Source organism: Onychomys torridus, unplaced genomic scaffold, assembly GCF_903995425.1.
Source record: "Onychomys torridus unplaced genomic scaffold, mOncTor1.1, whole genome shotgun sequence".
NCBI lineage: Eukaryota > Metazoa > Chordata > Mammalia > Rodentia > Cricetidae > Onychomys > Onychomys torridus.
The window spans coordinates 173838-193775 of NW_023411183.1; the positions used below are offsets into that span (position 1 = coordinate 173838).

General features: G+C 41.7%; 2 pseudogenes; one reads left to right on the forward strand and one right to left on the reverse strand.

Moving 5' to 3' along the window:
- Nucleotides 1–4474: 4474 nt before the first annotated feature.
- LOC118574988 lies at nucleotides 4475–17832 on the reverse strand (annotated as a pseudogene).
- Nucleotides 17833–18096: 264 nt separating this feature from the next.
- LOC118574989 overlaps nucleotides 18097–19938 on the forward strand; it is a 73489-nt pseudogene continuing 71647 nt past the window's right edge.

Sequence of the window (19938 nt, forward strand, 5' to 3'; positions counted from 1 at the left end):
TAAGAGTTAGTGGTTTGCTCTCTTGCACATGGATGGTTCCTTCCCATTTCTCATCTGCTTATCAATTCTTCAAATGAAATTTTGTACTTCCCATGTTCTCATTGATAATTCCTCTGATTTACTCTGTATATTTTTCATCTAATTTATTATCTGCTGTCCTGCTTTATTGAAATGAATTGTATTAATTCTTGCCTATATTCAAAAGCGCTCTTGTCTCCATTGTTGACAATGGTAGGCCTAAGCTAATGGCCAAGCAGTTTAAATAATATAAATATCTGTGTGTTTATTTTATAAGTGGGCTACTGGACTGCTGGGGCTTAATAGGACCTGGAGAGAAGCTCTCAATATACAATGTCAGTACGTTTCTTCTGTCAGTAGCCATTCAATCCTTCCCTTAGATGAATTTTTACAGTCCAGTTTATTAGGAAAGTGTAGTGTTGATCTCGTTACTGAAAACTGTCATTGCCTCACTCAGATTGTCATCCTCCACACTCTGAACTGAGTTTCAACTTTCCTGCTATTTCTGTTCTTCCCTATCAGTCACATCCATGTCACGGCACCTCACAATTGATATTAATCATAGGATCAAAAGTTTTAACTAGAAGAGGGCCTCAGTAAAAGTGTAAAGTCAAAAGCAGAAGTGATCTCTCTTCCCCAAGGTAAGAGCGTTCTCACAACCTAATGAAGTGGCTCTAGGGTGTAGAGTTCACTGAACACTTGACACCTCTCACTAAAATCCTGGATTGCACATCACCACTAATTCTAGGTTGTAGCACTTAGCACAACTGTGTCAAACTATATTCCAGCTACCACTTATGTCAGGTAGTTACAGTCATGTATCACTGCAACATTGCATACCCACGTCATAGAAGTAATAGTGAGATGTATGAAATCTACATATAACTGTCAGACATAAAAGTTAATTGCAATTTTATTTATGGATGTGATAGCACAGACATGGAAAACTAAGGCTACAAACTGCTTCATGCATTCACAGCCACCTTCCTCTTCTTTCCCTAATTTAAAGGACCATCCTGACCTATTTCTTCATGGTCACCCAGTTCTCTTACAATCAATTCTCATACACAATGTAATAAAGATGACCATGGAGACAGTCTCACAATTCATCAAGAAGCCCATAAGTACCCTTTTAATTATGGCATACAGTAGGTACAGTGAAACAGAATTGAAAACAGCACAAGAGAAAGCAGAGTCTGTGAATGAAAAAGAGTCTTTCTTTTTTCCACTCCATTACATGCAAATATATTTTTAATTTTAAAATTACATTAATTTATCCATGTGCGTGTGCCATGGAACTAGCCAGGTGCTGGTCAGATAGTCAGAGAATTAACTTGTGGGAAACGGTTCTCACTTCCCACCATGTACGTCCTAGGGATGGAACTTCAGTTTTCAGCCTTGGCCACAGGCATCCCTGCCCAGTGAATCCTCTCACCAGTGTGAAATCTAGCTTCAAAATCAAATCTTCTCTTCAACAGGATGTGTAATGTACCACTAATTCCTCAAGGTGGCAGTGTCTGAGTTATTAAGCCACATTGTGTAATTCCTGCTTAAACTGCAGAGTTATTCCTAATCAACACTTACATATTTTTGTTGTTTTTGAACTACAATGACATTGATATTCACTTTAATTCCAAAGAATGTAAAATGTTTAATAACTTCTTTGGAATATTGTATTTAAACAATTTCCCTAACAGGGATCATGGGACATTTTCTACCTGGATATTATCAGTTCTGTGCTTACTAAATCATTTTCCACTTTTTTTCTCTTTTCTTTTTTTCAATTATATTTTCTGCCAACATATTGCTTTATTTCTTGACTGAAGTAAATTAAGTCTTTCTAGAGTCATACAGCACACAGTGATTTGAACAATAGAGTTAAAGAGAAACAAACAAACAATAGCAACAACACATGAGCATTCAATTTAGCAGAACCAGGAAGGAAGCCATGTTTTAAAACAGATAGATTTCTTAATGAGGCCTTTTTCTTGGCCTCGAGAAAATCTGCCGAGCTATTCCTAGGAACCTCTGTCACAGATCTATACCCCTACCCTAATGGAGATCAGAATGGGTGAAGAGGATGGGAAAGGGAGAAACTGGGAAAGACACATGGTCTGGGCAACCACTGAGTGTAAAATGTCCCCTGGCTCTCACATGAAAGACAGTTCAGGTGATATACTCAGTCAGTGATGACAGAGTTACTGAAAATGGCTCAGAGATCACTTCAGATTCCCCTGCTCACTCTGGGGAGTAGTAAACCAAAACATTTGCAATGTTCCAGTATCAAGGGTTACAGACAATCCACGGGGACTCTTCAACTCAAACTTGAAGCAAAGCCACAAGTCAGAGGGCAGAGGGATGCTATGCTGAAGTTCTTCTATGATTCTAAACTCAATGGCTGTCACTAGGTCCTGTCCCCAGCCAGAACTTTTGTTTTCCCTGTGACATCATCTTGCTCACCCATCTGTGCTGATGATGGTGTGAACTGAAGAAGCTGGGATTCACAGGATGAATGACAGACCCATCTGAAGAGTTGCCAGCTCCTCACTTCACACCTCCTTCCCAACACAAGGCAATAGTACACACCGGAGCCTACAGCTAGAGCGCAGTTGTCCAGCAGTGATAAGCTTGGTCTGTAGCAAATGTAGCATGCTTGGCTTAGAGGGGCAGAGGCTCTGGGATTGGAGGATAGATACTTTGAGAAGAAGGTGGGTGAACTGTTTCAGCAGTGATGGAGAAGGAAAGTAGCCAGAGAATAAATAGGGGAAAGTACTGGGTTTACTAACAAAACACAACTGGAGATAGGGGGGTGGGGGGTGGGGGGGGGAGTGACAGGATTTCTTCTGACTATCTGATTCTTTAAAAATGACACCAGTAAATTGCATTCTATTCAGAAGGGACCATTTGAAAGTCCATCAACTTAAAATTCAAATTTTGAAATGATTTTCATGTTCTGTCCCAATGCTTTGGTGCGTGGACCAGCATCTGGCTGATCAGTGTGTTCCCTCTTCTGTGTGCCTGGCACTTCTGAGTGACCAATATTGAAACACTTGCAAGTCTGTTTTACATTATTTAGTGGAAAACATGCAGACAGCAGGCAAGGTGGTATTCATACAATTAGACACATAAACTTAACACCAATGGGTCTCATTTCATGGAGAAATAAATAGATGAGAAGAGTCAAGATAAAATGTGAATGACAAAGGACCAAGGTGTCTGTCCCTGCTGGCTGCAGGACAGATGTGCCTGAAGCTTAGCATATGTGTACTGAGAAGGATTAGAAACACTTTTAAGGATGTGGATTCCCTTGGAACTCATTTGTTAATTAAAAATTATGAGGGTCCTTACTTGGATTTGAAAAATGTTCAAAGGATGCAAGCTGACAGGGACATACAGGCTTCCAGTCATGGTGCACTCTCCTGCCTGCCTAGGTTGGATGTGGTGGTATGAAAGAATGCTACAGCATATGTGCATGTAAGTCAAAGCATCCAACATGGCAGAAGATGTGCAAAAGCCTAGCCCACCAAATAGAGTTGTGTTGGTTCTCAGAGGAGAGTAAAAGGATATGTGCACAGGACCCTATGTGCACCCAGGACCCTATGTGAACCCAGGACCCTATATGGACTCAAGACACCATGTGCACTCTGGACCCTATGTGCACTGATGGTTACCCCACAGAACCTCCTAAAAGCACAGCTCATCCACACAACCAGTTCTCTCAGAAGTGTTCTCTGTGTGCTTTACACCAAGTTCTTTATGCAAAATTGTGCTTATTGGCATCACTAGTCTCTCAACTCTAAAAGGGGCATGAGGCTCGCCCCCTACCTCTGGCATCTGGTGGTGTGAAGCTGATGCCCTGAAAGGTGAGGTGTTTTGAACAAAGTCACACAGCTAGTTAATGGCAGAGCTGGGGAGAAAACATGTCTCCTCTTATGCATTGTGATTTGCCATATTGCATTCACACATATAAAGTGTTAACAATCCTTTAACCCCAATTTTGTTTGATGTGGGATTTAGGAGTGGGGCTTATGTCCACCAACTAGTTTAATAAGCAGCTTCAGAGGGCATATTCAGACGCTTAATGCTGTAACTGTTGCAGGGTTGGAAAATGAGGGTGTGGAACATTGGGGCATGGCTAGTTATAAGAGGGGGAAGGGAAGATGGGGTGAGGTGTGTTTCAGAAGAAACAGTGACCAGCCTGCTAAGGTGCATCCTTTGTGAAAGGGTATGTACAAACAAACTGACCAGAAGCAGTTTACCGTGGTAGAAATTTGGTTTTCCTCCTTCCTTTCTTTGACCTCATTTGCTCATAAGAAATAAAAATAAAAAGCCAGACTCCTAAGAACGTTCGTGGAAGAAATAGGGGCTATGAGTGGGTGTGGGTGCTCACGTTGGCTGCGTTTACAAAGCATTGGTTCATGTTGCTGTGAAAACATGCCCAATGGAAGCTGTCCCTTCAGAAGAAAGCAGAGTTGGTATGCTCAATGATACAGTACTTGCAGTGGCGGTTCACAAACCTCAGAGCCTCTGCTGAAGCTTCCCTGTCCTGGACATTCAGCATCTGCAGGTCAAAGCAGTTTGAGGCCATGATCTACAGGCTTTGGCCCGTGATGCTCTCACAGGACTTGAGGCTTAACCTCTTGAGATTGAAACAGTTCAAAGCCAGGGATTCAAGGCTCGTGTCAGAGACCAGAGGACATTTGCCTATGTGCAGAGACTTAAGTTTTGTGCCGTTCTTGGCAAGGTACTCCACGCCATGGTCCGTGATGCCCTCACAGCCCCTCACATTGAGGTAGCATAATTTGCTACAGTACTTAGCCACATGACAAATGCCCACATCTGTGATGCAGCCACAGTGGGCAATGCTGAGGTACCACAAGCAGGACTCCAGCTTAGCTATCTCCTGCAGGCCAAAGTCTCTGACAAAGCGGTAGTCACTGACACTCAGCTCCTTGATGGACATGCAGTAGTGAGAAAAACAAAAGAAGTAAGGGAAAAGAATTGTAGGAGTTTATTACTGGGCATTTCTGTATCAAATTTCCCTATATAGGTACAAACTAGGATGGCCCAATCAGGACTACAGGTGCATAGCCATTGAAGCTGTTCTTTATCATATGGCATAATAACAACATCAGGGTCCCACCCAAAGTATCATGTGGAAGTTTTTATCCCCAGCATGATCAATTGGCAAGCCAAGGAGGGGTAGGTGGGGAGGATATTTTTCTTAGCAACAGGAAGGTATACCCAAAGTAAGGGCACAGGTTCTTGCCAAAGCAGTCCTGTGGGGGCAAATTCTGTAGAAAACATGGTCAGATATAAAGGTGAGGCCGACTCAAAATATCCTGTGTATGTTGGGTGATGGCTGACTCAACTTTTTGTAGTGCCTTTTCTGCATCTACAGTAAGATATCTGGGGGACTGAGGATCGGAATCCCCTTTGAGAATATCTTCGAGGGGACATACTTCTCCCTTGGTTATTTTTAAATAAGGTCGTAGCCAATTGATATACCCCAGAAGCTTCTAGAAGTCATTAAGACAACGGAGCTTGCCTCTCTTGATCTGAATTTTCTTGGTATAAAGAAGTTCTGGATGTAACTCAAATCCTAAAAACAAGAAGGGGTATTGGGTCTGTATCTTTTCTGGGGCTATATAGAATCCTCGGCCTTGAAGTAAAGTAATTATCTTTTGGGCTATATATTGTTTTTTCTTCAGACTCCCCTGCTATTAATAGATCATCCATATAGTGTATAATATAAGCATCAGGGTACTGGATTCTCACCGGATCAATGGATTGAGCTACATATTTTTGACATAGTGTGGGTGAATTGGCCATACCTTGGGGCAATACTTTCCATTGAAATCGGGGGTTGGGTCCAACATGACTCACAACAGGTATAGAGAAGGCAATTGGTTTGCAATCCAGAGGATGCAGGGGGATAGAGGAAAAGCAGTCTTTGATATCTATAACAATCTTAAAATATTTTTTAGGGATAGCCACAGGAGTTGGCAATCCAGGCTGTAATGCCCCCATAGGGACCATAGTCTTATTTACTTCCCTAAGATCCTGTAACAACCTCCGTTTTCCAGTCTTTTTCTTTATTACAAAGATGGGAGTGTTCCATGGAGATGTGGAAGGCTCAAGATGCCCTTGCTCTAATTGTTCCTGCACCAACTGGAGGGCAGTTTGAACTTTTTCCTGAGGCATGGACCACTGGTCTATCCAAACGGGGTCATCTGACTTCCAAGTTATTTTATCGGCTTGGTGTGCAGGAGGAGCAGTGGTCCTTAGGAAAAAAGGTCTGTCCCTAATCGCCTTTTGTCCAGCTTGGGGATGGGCATGATGGGCTGAGTTTGCCCCTGTTCAAAGTTTCCTAACCCTTTGCCAGGCAGAAAGCCTGTCTTTAGCATCATTTGGGTCACTTTATCATTGGGACCCATCATGATGATCCCCATCTGTGTCATTATATCTCTTCCCCACAGGTTTATGGGCAACCCTTCAACCACAAAGGGCCTTACTGTTCCAGTATTTCCCCCAGGGTCCTCCCATTTTAGAAATCTATAGCTTTGTAGTGTATTTTGGATTTGGCCTATCCCCTTTAAATGTGTGGCAGTGGGCTCCAGTGGCCATGAATCAGGCCAATATTTTTTGGCTATGACAGTGGCATCAGCGCCTGTGTCCAAAAGGTCCAGAAATTGTTTTCCCTCCAGAGAAAAGTTTAATTGTAGGTCGGCTCTCTGTTAATTGTTGGACCCAGAATATGTTTGATGATCCTGGTTCTGAAAGACCATGAGTTGGACCCTTATGGGGAAATTGTCCAACTATCGGGAGAGGGAGAGCCTGAGTGATAAGTTGGCCCACATGGATGGTGATAGGACCCCTAGAGGCTAGGGCCAGGAATTTTCTCTCTCCCTGATAATCAGAATCAACTATGGAAGGAATGATAGAGAGTCCTTGCCGTGAGCTGGAAGCTCGTCCTATAATAAGAAAGAACATCCCAGGCGGGGGGTGGGGGGAGGGAAAGGGAGGGCAAGGATCCTGGTCTCTATAATCACCATGCCCTCTTCCAGGGTTACAATCTGGGTGGTGGAGGAACAGAGGTCCAGTCCTGCACTTCCTGGTGTGGCTCGGGATAGGCTTTAGCAAGTTGGGCCAAGGCTGTCTGGGGCACTGGGGTTCCCTGTTCTTGATTGTTATTGAAGGGGTTGTTGGGTGTTATACAGGGCTGTGATAGATGAGTGGGGCCCCAAGACGGGGCCCGCAGCCCATGTCCCGAGACCGCAGATAACGGTTGGCCATTAACATCAGTCTTGGAGCAACAGTCTCTGGCGCAATGCCGTCCCCTTTTGCATCGAGGGCAGAGCCCTTGGGGTGGGTTTCTCAGATTATCATTAAGGGGGGGGGATCTCTCACCCTTGGCGCCAGGGCATGATCTGGCAAAATGTCCCAGGTGTCTGTATTTGAAAGTTTTTGGTTCCATTGTTAGGCCCTCTAGCAGGCACCTGCAGCATGGCACCTGTGGCCATACTAAGGGGCTTAGAAATCTTATGATCAAAGGAGTCTACTTCACTACACAGCTTGATCATGCCCTTGAGGTCCCTAGCCTTAGTTTTGCCCCTCAAGGCTGCCCTGCAGGCTGCATTGGCATTCTCTATGGCTAATAGCGTGACCACAATATTTTCTAAACCATCTTTTCCCAGGATTCTTTCAGCTGCTTCTAGCAGCCTGGTAAAGAACTGGGCGTAAGGTTCACTGTTGCCTTGGACTATCTTAGACAGGGAGGTGGTGGCTGCCCCTGTCCCGGGCACAAATGGACAGGCCACCAGCGCTGCTTGAGCCCTCTGTGCCAGAAGCCCTGCTGGGAGTTTCTGTTGTTTTTCCTCTGTGGCATATTTGCCTCTCCCTGTAACCTTGTTAGAAGACCATGAAGCCATCTGAGGACTTTTCTTATTTATGACGGCCTGTGTTTCAGCTCTGTCTATAAATTCGGCCTTCCAGGTTAAAAATTGGCTCCGAGTTAATACTGACTGAACCACCTTATTCCATTCATGAGGCAACAGATTACCCCCCTGCCCCAGCCCTTCAAGAACTGAAATTGTGAAGGGTGCATTAATGCCATAATTTTTGACTGCTGAGTGTAAATCCTTCAGATGTTTTATTTTTAGTTTTGTATATATAACTTGGTCAGTGTCATGATTCTCCACTGGGTCCTTCTCCTCTCCCTCCAAGGCCGAAGACCCCTGTTCCATAACCTTAGTATCTCTGTCAGCACCCTGAGTGGTGTCTGCCTGTTCCCCCACATCCTGTGATTGAGTGCCAGAGTGGGTCATTACTGGTAAAGAGAGGGACACTGCAGTCAGTGCCCTTTTGGTCTTGCCTACTTTTGGTCTCTAAGAGGCCCTGCATTCCAGGTATAACAGGGCCCATTTGTATTGTCATTGTTGACGAATGTGCACTTGGGGTCATTGGGAGCAGGAGTGACATAGGGAGGCAGAGAGGGCCAGTGAAGGCTCCTCTCATCTATTTGGTGGCTAGCCAAAAGGCCACTTCTTCCAGGCTGATTTCTGAAGAAGGGTCAATCCAGTCATCGCCTGCTGCATTCTTATAAATGACAGGATAAATCTTTTTATAGGATTTGATCCGGACCAGAGGCTTTAACAAAGGAGGGATTAATTCAGCGGCAGGGATAGGCTCATCAATAAGGGAGGGGCCACGCGAGGCCCCGGCAGCCTTAGGGCTGCCTGTGATCTCAAGTCCCCATTAGTCTAAGGCAGAGCAGCTGCCGGGGGTGCAGCGGCTGTCTCTGTTTTACTTTAGTTCTGTGGCGGAGCAGCCGCCTTGGCCCTGGACTCATTATCGGGCATCCGGCAGGAGGAGTGTGAGAGAAAATCCTCCTCCGAAAGGGCTAATAAATGTGAAATGCCCATCTCCCTCTGCCTCTTTTAAAATATCTCTGATCACACCATAAAAACTAAAGAAAGCATCAGGAACATTTTCTCACTGTTTAAGTAATTTGTTGATGTCTCTTCCAACCTTATTCCAAGTTAGTGGGTGAATCCCTGGGCCATTAACTACCAGCCAAGGGCACTTCTTCTCCACAAAAAAGAAGGATTTTATCAGATCCTTTTTCTTAACTCAGTCCTCTCTTACTGAGATTGCCCTTCATTTCTTCAATAAAAAGAACCTTTTTTGATAATCCTTTGCCCATGGCTATGGGATGACTATGCTTACCTCTAGACTCTCCCGGGTTGCACGAGTGATGCAGTCCAGGAGTCTCTACCTTGCATCTCTATCTTGCCTTGTCCGGAGCTCCGCTATCCATCTGGTAGGCCACTGTGCCTCTGGACCCACGTTGAGGCACCATTTGTCCCGTCCTGCAGGCCAGGTTATTAGGTCAGACCCAAGGAGGCACCACCTGAAAGACCAATGGGGGTGAGAGAGAAAGGAGACCAAGCACATAAAGAAAGACAGAGTCTGTCTGAGTCACGTCAAGGTCTCATTTATTGCAAAGCGAAGCAAGCTTATATACTGGTGGATATGAGGCGAAGGGAGGGAGATGAAAAAATTGTTAGAAAAGGGTTCAGGACGAGGTCTCTTTGGTCCAGTGCTCAAGGAACCGATCAATCAATTAGAAAAGGGTTAGGGAGAGGTCTCTTTGGTCCGATGCTTTGAACAACTGATCAATCAAACACACTCCAGGAAGTTTAATCTAAAAGTACACTTTGTGGTTTTTCCGGGAATGATTGTTTCTGCAATTCAATGGGTGCAGTTATGCCAGATCATCCAAGCAAGAAAAGTCAAGGCACAGCTATCCAATTTTTGGTTCCCAACACAGTAGATCACAAGGTAGTGGAGGACCTCATCAGTGAGGCAGACACAAGGGCACAGATAGAGGTGTGTGAGCTAGGTGCAGTGAGCCTTCATCCTCCAGCATGAAGCAGTCCATCATATAAAGGTAGCAGATGGAAATCTGTTTGTCATGCAGGGGGGGGCAGTTTAATGGAGGCCTCCCAGGTCAAGCTGATGGAAGTAACTTTGGAGCACCCTGACACATCCAGATGCTCCAGGTTGGGACAGAGGGACACCACATCAAAGACAGCTTCCTTGGAGATATTGTAACATCCTGAGACTTCCAGGCGCCTCAGTTCTGGGCAGCAATAGGCAATGGTGTAAAGGCCTTGGTCTATGAGCCTCTGGCAGTCACTGTCAATGACAGTCTTCAGCATGAGACACACATTGGGTATCTCCTGGCAAAGCCTATGGGTCAGTACTTTCAGGGCACAGTCCACATTGATGGTCTCGCCTTTTCAGTGTCCAACCTATGGGGTTCGATTCAGAACCTAAAATAGCACATGCTCATTTATTCAGTCAGGAATTAAACCATTTCAGTGTGACTGCTGTGGAAGAAAGTTCACCAGGGCATACTTGCTAAAGATGCATCGCCTAAAGCATGAAGTGATTTCTTAGTGCCAGAATACTTAAACCAGGAGCAAGAAGAGCCTCTTGTTCAGTATGATCTTGGAGAACACACTTTTGAAAGCAACTCTTCTGTTCAAATGCCTGTGATTTCACAGGTCTCCTCAACCCAGAATTGTGAAAGCTCTTCCCCTTTGGGGTCTTTTGGTTGGCTTGCAGAAAAGGAGCAGGAAGTGCCAGAGCAACCAAAGAGCAGTGATGATGCTGAGGCTCCCAGAGAAGACCCCCAAGTCAGAGTGTCTTCTGTTCTATTGAGTGATTCTGTGATTCGGCCTCCTCAGTTTTGGTTTTTGGAAAGTGCCTGAGCTTGGTGTCCTATGTTTAAATTTAATTTTTCATACAAAGAGTTCCCTTTGTAATCCCTGGAATTGGAGGGTTGTTTTGTTTTGTTTTGTTTTGTTTTTGTTTTCATAGCTTAAAGATTGCTTCTGTATATATACAATAAGGTAACATTGAAACAGGACATAACTCTGAGACTTAAGGGAAAGCAGCTGATTTTAAATGTGGCAGTTCTTCCTCCCATTGTTAAAGGTGGGCAGCAGCAGATACAGAAGAAAGTTTGTCATTATTGACCTTCCTGAGATGACAGGGCTCATTGGAAGTTACTAAACAGAATTTGACAATGTCTAAGTAAATGTTTACTCCTAGATGCAGGGTGTTATAAATCCTATAGTTTTGGAAGTATTTATGGTAATTCTTTTCCAATGAAGATAAATCACTTTTGAAATCCAGCATATTCTTTTTTTAAGCCATTATGAATTTTCATGGTGAAAAATTGGTATTGGGCAGGCAGTTCCTGTACCTCTATAGTACCACTCCAAAGGCTAAGAGGTGTGACTGAGAGGACTCAGGCTGTGTATGGAGTAGTCAGGGTGCAGAATGAGGTATGTATACCCCAGCTTTATAGGAATTGTTTTAATACAGTTTTCCTTACTAGAATGAATGTTTACCTGGCCTTTGAATGCTGATACCTGACTAACTAGGACATTGTCCAGATTAAGTAACCTCTTGCCCCATCAACAATACTTTCACTTGCATATACTATTGTGCTGCCCTATAAATGAAAACTATTGAAGATATTCTATATTTTATATATAGGTTTATGTATAGTTGGGTATGTTTATGCTGTACTGTTTTGGACAAAATAAAAGAATTCTGTTTTGAGGCTACACTCTTTTTTTGGAACTGAGGATTGAACAGAGGGGCCTTGCACTTGCTAGGCAAGCACTCTACAACTGAGCTAAATCCCCAGCCACTGAGGCTACATTCTTAACCCAATTAAGATTGTTTACAAGATCACATATGACAACAGTACATTGTCCTTATTCTAAAATATTTTGAGGTATTACCAAGTTTGTTAAAAGTTGTTATAGTTTTCACAGGATGTAATAAATAATGTGAAAGATAAAAGGTTATAAATGATCACCTATGACTCAGAAATTGGGGGAGCGACTTGTTCTAAACTACTAAAATCTAAAAACTTTGCTACTCAAATGATGAAATTTATATAGTACTCTAGATTGGGGTATACTTTTTTTTAATCTAGGGCCATCAAAGCCTCTTTGATCTGAAATATTCAAGAGTCCATGAATAATAAACTTTTGAGTAATTTTTCTATATAGAAAATCACCCTAAGGTTCATCATTATGATTGCTCCTGATGGGGTTAGAAAATAGAAGCAACATATGTTTTTTATTTGACTTTGAATACTTTCTTCTGTTTTGTGACAGGATCATATGTAGCCCGGGCTGGCGCAGAACTCATGATCCTCTTGCCTTAGGTCCTGGACAGCCCTTTGCTGGCATGATATATTAGAGACACATATCACCACATCCATATCTAACTATAGTTCCTTAGAAACATGATCTGAATTTTATTCCAATGCCAGGCCTTACTTTTTACATTATAGTAACTTGTTTCTTTAAAGTTTATTAATTCTGAAATTTAATTTATCACTTTCCCTGTCTCTCTTTGTACATATTCTCCTATCATAATTCTACTTTTTTCTTCTTAATACTGAGAATTGAACCGGAGACATTATCCATTATTTGCACATGGTCATTCACTGAGATACAACCCTAGCCTTTATTTCCAGTTCTTCATCTGAATCAGGAGTGTTGGCAATAGAGCCTGCACTATCACCACCTGTTTACCATGTCCAAGCAAGGGGCTGTGGATTGAAAAACAGAGACAAAAGAGTCATTCATGTTAGCAGGATACCAAATGCCCTTTATTGAAGAAGGGAAGAAACCTTAAATACAGGCTTACAGCACAGTGGAAGAAGCCCTGGAGAGGCAGAAGTTCTCTACCTAATGCTCTACATTCTTGCATCTAAGTTGTTTACACCAAATGCAGGACACACAGTCAAAGAACCTCCAGTGAGCTTTCAGGAGGGTGGAGATCAGCAGGGAATCAGCCTAGGGAGGACATCAAAGTCAAAGTTGGCAAGAAGGGAGGCAATTACCCAACTTGGGAGTTCCAGGGCACTACACAGGAGCTCATTTGCTCCCAAGCATAAGTGTGTGACTTTCAGAAAAATCAACTAGGAAAGTCAGCCATTTTTATTTTAATGTCATATATTATCTTTTAAAATTGTGCCTATGGGGATAGATCCTCAGCTCAAAAAAAAAAAAAAAAATTGTGCCTACTAATAAATAAATTCTAAAACTCATATTAGAATCCTATTTTAAGTATGGTAAAGAGTACATTAAATTATGATCAGGAATTATGTTTTGGTTCCAAGTTTTGTATTTTTTTTTATTCTGTTAAGAGTCAGGAAAAAAAAGGAAGAAATAAATAAAAATCGGAGATAAACTGTTGAAGAATTCTTTTCAGATTTCTTGGTTGAAAGTGTTTCAGTCTACCCTATCTTTAGAATTCTTGAGTTAGGATGTCCCTGGCAGCCCCCCTGTGAAGGACACTCTTCACTGTAGATTTTCATTGCTGATGACAAATCTTGTAACCAACCCTTATGAGAGATTTGAATATAGCATATTACCATGAAAACATAAGGTTAGTTGCCCACTGCCCAAATCTTTTCTATAAAGGTGCCAGACCAGTTTTTAATATAAAGTGATACAAAGGACTTTTTCTGTTCCATTAAGACTGCACATTTTTGAGGACATTTGTCTATGGGCCCATTATAGGAAACACAACTACAAGAGATAATTGTATATATAGTAACATTTAAGGTTTATTTAAAGTTGATATAAGACAGGAATGCCTAGTTATATACTTTTCACCAGAATATATGGAAAATATTGTGAAGAGATGATTGCCAGTCATGATCCCTTCCATAGAAGCCACCAGGGTAGCTAAACAAAAAAACATCCTTAAAGGATAACAATCTTTTGTAAGGCCTAAGGGTAACTTTGTGATATTTAAAGGACTTCAATTTTAGATTGCGGGATAAATTACTTTTTAAAAAGATAAGCATTTTTTTATGAGAAAAGCTTTTGTTTTCAGTTTTTTTCTCAGCTACTAAACAGAAAGGATATGCTTTAGAAAGAAGGTTTTTGCCTAGATGTTGGGTCTAGCTGCTCTTGTCACAATTTACATTTCCAAATTCTGGCCTTGGGAGCTTCACATCAGTGATTCTACTGACACAAGACAAAGTTGATGGTGGCTTTTACTCTTCACATTTAAAATCTTTAGTGTTGCTATCCACAGATGTGTTTCAATGAATTTATCTCAATTGGCCATTTTAAATCATCCCAATTTTTATTTCAAGTAACTGCAATTCATTATATTACTAGGTCACCTTTTGGGGTTCCTTTTTTGGGGGGGGCTTGGTTTTAAGTTCACAGTTTTGTTAAAACAAACTGAACTAAAATGTCTAAGTGGCCTCATTTTGGTCTTCTGTTTGAACATTCTAACACCCTTAAATAAGTTCCATGTTAAGATACATGCCCTTTGTTATTAAAGACCAACAAACAAAAAATATTTGTATTTCATTTAAATGTTTTACAAAACAGAGTCAAGTGGTCAGTGCCACTGATGTGCTGAGACATTGATAATCCAGTTACTGTGTAAACTGCTCAGCCAGGCTCTCATGTTCTAGAAACTCATCCCGTTCCTTTGGAAGCTCTGTTAAGTCTTTGACTCCTCTAAAACAAACAAAAAAACAAGGATAAAAACTCCTACTTTATTCTCTTAATCTAGTATGATCGATGTAGGCAGTTAGTGATGTCTGTATAGATTTTTCAGAATCAACTTTAGTCCATTAGCTTTGAATTTCCTACAAGGCACATTACCATACAATGTTACAGTAGATGGCAATTCTCTCCTAGTATCACAGAGAATTGTTTCTTAGGATGACAAATGAACAGTCCTGATACTTTAACTGAAGAGATTTTGATTTGTGGAGTAATGACCAGGCATATTGGAAACTTCCATTGGTACTGCATCACTCACCTGCCAAAAGGGACTTAGAACTCTGAAGCACACAGCTAAGTGACAGAGTGATTTTTGAATGAATTAGGAAAGTTCACACATGGAGCAAGCAGCCCAGAGGTGGGGGAGGAAGATGGGTTTTCACAGTAAATTATTGACTTTGGATGATTTTTCCATTTTTATAGTTACAAAGAGGATGTGTAGAAGCCAGCAAGCAGTGGAGCAAAGTTGAGTGAGCAGAGATTTTATTGTCACTAAACTCGGGTTTTAAGTGAGGTCATCAAAATTAATACTCCTAAATTTGTTTATGCTAGTATTTAGACTTAATTTACTTCCGTCAAGAAATAAATCAATATGTTGGCAGAAAATATAATTAAAAAAAGAAGAGAGAAAAAACTGGAAAATGATTTAGTAAGCACAGAACTGATAATATCCAGGTAGAAAATGTCCCATTATCCCAGTTAGGGAAATTGTTTAAACACAATATTCCAAAGAAGTTATTAAACATTTTACATTCTTTGGAATTAAAATGAATATCAATGTCATTGTAGTTCAAAAAAACCAAAAATATGTAAGTGTTGATTAGGAATCACACTGCAGTTTAAGCAGGAATTACACAATGTGGCTTAATAACTCGGGACACTGCCACCTTGAGGAATTAGTGGTACATTACACATCCTGTGGAAGAGGAGATTTGATTTTGAAGCCAGATTTCACACTGGTGAGAGGATTCACTGGGCAGGGACGCCTGTGGCCAAGGCTGAAAACTGAAGTTCCATCCCTAGGACGTACACGGTGGGAAGTGAGAACCGTTTACCACAAGTTAATTCTCTGACTATCTGACTAGCACCTGGCTAGTGCCATGGCACACGCACATGGATAAATTAATTTAATTTTAAAATTAAAAATATATTTGCATGTAATGGAGCAGAAAATAGAAAGACTCTTTTTCATTTCCAGACTCTGCTTGCTCTTGTGCTGTTTTCAATTCTGTTTCACTGTACCTATCGTATGCCATAATTAAAAGGGTACTTATGGGCTTCTTGATGATCTGTGTGACTGTGTCTCCAGGGTCATCTATATTACATTTTTTATGAGAATTGATTGTAAGAGAACTGGGTAACCATGAAGAAATAGGTCATGTTAGTCCTTTAAACTAGGGAAAGAAGAGGAAGGTGACTGTGATTGCATGAAGCAGTTATTAGCCTTAGTTTTCCGTGTCTGTGCTATCACATCCATAAATAAAATTGTAATTATCACCAGAATCATAAGTATACACTTCACTGACTGAGAACAGGTAAGCTCCCATTTCCAGACCAGCAGATCAAGTCTCTAACTCCTAGGCCCTACGCATTGGAGTCCCAGTGACCAGACAGCTACCTTTCCCTACTCCACCCTTCCCCCCCCAAAAAAAAAACAAGAAAACAAACAAACAAAAAAACTAACCCCTATGAACCTAACAACCACTGAAGCCATAAGCACACCTTACATCAACCGGGAAAACTGCTCCCAGAGACAGAACCCACTAACACTGATTTGACTAAGCTGATCCTGAAGAAACAGAGCCCATCAGCACCAATTTAACAAAAAATCCTAGTGAACCAAGACTAACAATTAGAACAAGAGAGGCACCTTCAGACACAGACACTGCCTGTACTGAACAGAGGAAGAGATGAGTAGACACCAGTGCAAAAACACAGGCAACCTGCATGGGACTGAACTAGGCCCACTGAATGCGGGTGACAGTTGTGTGTCGTGATCTGTTTGTGGGATCCATGGCAGCAGGACCAGGACTTATCCCAGGTGCATGACCTGACTTTTTGAGATCCATTCCCTGTGGTGGGATACCTTGCTCAGATTTGATACAATGGGGAGGGGCTAGGCTCTCCTTCAACTTGGTATGCCAGACTTTGTTGACTACCATAGGAGGCCTTACCCACTCTGAGGAGTGGATGGGGGTAGAGTGGGAGGGAGGTGAGGAGGCAGTAGAAGGGGAAGGAGGGAGAACTAGGATGACAGTTGCTTATAATAAGATTTGGTTTTATTGAATTACTGAGCAACCCTCAATGAAATATTACACTATTAAGATAAGAATTCATACTGTATCAAGCTGATAATAGAAAAATAAATTAATTAATCTAAAAAAATAAAAAAGAGGTTGGGGATTTAGCTCAGTGGTAGAACGCTTGCCTAGCAAGCACAAGGCCATGGGTTGGATCCTCAGCTCCCCCCCCAAAAAAGAAAAAAATAAAGGAAAAAATTGAGCTATTAAAAAAAAACAGGGTTGGGGATTTAGCTCAGTGGTAGAGTGCTTGCCTAGCAAGCACATGGCCCTGGGTTTGATCCTCAGCTCTGGCAAAAAACAAAACAAACCAACAAACAAACAAACATATTTTTGCTAAAGCTAAAAGGGGAAACTAGGAGTTGATCATTCCTCTCCACATTCTATTCTTTCCCTTGTATTATATATTTTAAATTTTTATTGGTATATTCTGCTGGAGTATCCACTACAGACAAGCACTGGAGGGCTCCTGTTGCAATTCACCCTCTGGAGCGATGGAAGGGTCTTTCTACTAACACTTGGAGGGGAACCTGCCTAGGACAATTTTAAGAGCCATGCCATATTGCCTGCCTGAGTTAAGTTTCTGTTGTCCAGTATTGAGCCACTAACCAGAAACTTTTGACATGCCTGGACAAGTCTTGAGTTATTAGAAAATAACTTAACATTTCCTTATCTTTCTGCTACAATGACCATTAGTAACAATGTTTTGTGGTTAGGTTGCTTGGTTGGGTTGCTTGGCAAATCGACAGTCCCCTGATCTTTTCCCATAGGAAGTTTCCTGGTCTGCTTACTATAAAAATCACCTGAGAAAAACAAAATTTTGCAGTTTGGTCAGAATACTGTCTTGCTGTCAATTCTTTGTGTTTCTTGTCCCTTTCGTTCGCCATTCCCCCTTCTAGGGTTTCTGCTGAAGATCCCACTGGTTGGGACAACTGGAACCAATCTGATGTTGTTGTGGGCCCAGACTTCTGCTTATGTCTTTCCTCAGGACAATGAAATTCTTCATTGGGTTTCTGAGCTCTGAGTGCACCCTGTGGCTACAGCTGAAGCCCAACATGGCAGAGACCTATTGGTCCTTCATGAAAAACTCTCCCCTTCTGATGCCAATGGGGATTGAAAGCCCAATAGGGCCAGTTTTGGCAAGCATTAACATGAACCTAGGAACTGCATCCATGCGGTTGGATTCTCCAGAAGGTAATGTATGGTAATTTAAAAACTGTACCTTAAAAAGAACCGTCTTTCCAGTCTCCCCCAGTTTGTCGGTATAAGCTTTGTCAGGTTCATGGGTTGGGGTGGAAGAGGCACAGGGAAGGAGAAGAGGAAGGTAGGTAGAGGAAGAAGGAGTTAGGGTGAGGGAGGAGGAGAGGGAAGAGGACAGGGACAGAGAGACAGAGACAGAGAGAAAGAGAGAGCCAGTGCTGGGGCAGGAGAGAAGGAGAGGAAGGTAGGGGCATGAATTGGGAGGGAGAGATTGGTGAACTAGGAAAGAAGAGGGAGGAAAGGGATGTAAATATTTTTATAATGCAAGTTTATCACAGCAGTTCTAAATCCATTCAATAATGCAAAGGTTTAGATATAATCTGGGGGTTGTGGAGAAATCTTTTGACTTTCCAATTGTTTAAAGATTTCTGATGACTGGGCAGAGAAGTTTTGGAAAAAAGACAAGAAAGACCCATATATATGAGATAACCATTCATGAAACCTGATCTTTTATAAAATCACCTGTACTAAAGCTGGAGAGAAACAGCTTTCAGATAGAACAGAAAATTTTATTTTGATTTATTTTACTTTTTTTGTTGCCTGACATTTTTATCCATTTACATATGAATGTTAGGCATTTTCCCTTTCTTTTCCCCTTTCTCATCTCCCTACTCTCCCAGAGAAACCAGGGGGTGTCTATAAACAAATTCAAGCACTGTGCATTTTTATAAAAGGGACTTGAACTGTAACTGGAGTTTTTCTGCCTGGCCCACAGTCAGGACAAATCTCTCTCATCTGACATTCCTGCAGCCTCTCAGACCCAACCAAGTAAACACACAGAGACTTATTTTACTTGTAAACTGTATGGCCATGGCAGGCTTCTTGCTAATTATTCTCATTTCTTAAAAAAACCCATTTCTAATCATCTATAAGTTGCCACGTGGCTTGTGGCTTATCGGTATCTTACATCTTCTCATGGCAGCTGCTGGCAGCATCTCCCTGCCTCTCCTTTCACTTCCCAGAAATCTCTACTCTGCTTGTCCTGCCTATACTTCCTGCCTGGCTACTGGCCAATCAGCATTTTATTTATACAAAGTGATATCCTCAGCACAAAACTTTTGTTTATTTACAGGGGACTTGAAACCAGAACTTGAAGGATACAAACAGACAGATGACATGTGATTCCTTGTTGCTCTGGTCATTGTTTCACTTAGGTAACACAGTATCCATGTTGGAGCAGATAATTTTAATTTATCTTTACATTATTTTCTGACTCTTGAAGCCTCTAGAAATCCAAAATAACTGTTTAAAGGTTTAAAAACCTTCCCTTTTTGATTAGACAGAAAGGGGAAATGCTGTGAGATAATGCTTTGTACACTGCTTTAATAAAACACTGATCAGCCAGTAGCCAGGCAGGAAGTATATAGAGAAAAAGGAATATATGCAGTTATATAAAGAAACAGATAGTTTTTTTTAAAAAGTGTTTAAAGAGACAGTAAAAATGATATAAAAATAAGCCATGTAAAGATGGAAATCACACAGAGAGTCTGGATTATATTTTCTTTGGGATTTTTAATTGCAGAGAGGCATTGATTGTAAAGGCTACTCAGGTAAACCAATATGCATATTTTAAAGGTATCTTGACACCAAAATTTATGTCTAAGGATATGTTGCTTTGGAAAAGAGGTTCTGCTTTTGTTTCCACAGAAGATGAGAACTTGTGGATTGTTCCCAGGCTCATATGGTTTGATCAAGGATGACCCCTGAGAGGTTCCAGATGTTTCAACATCCAG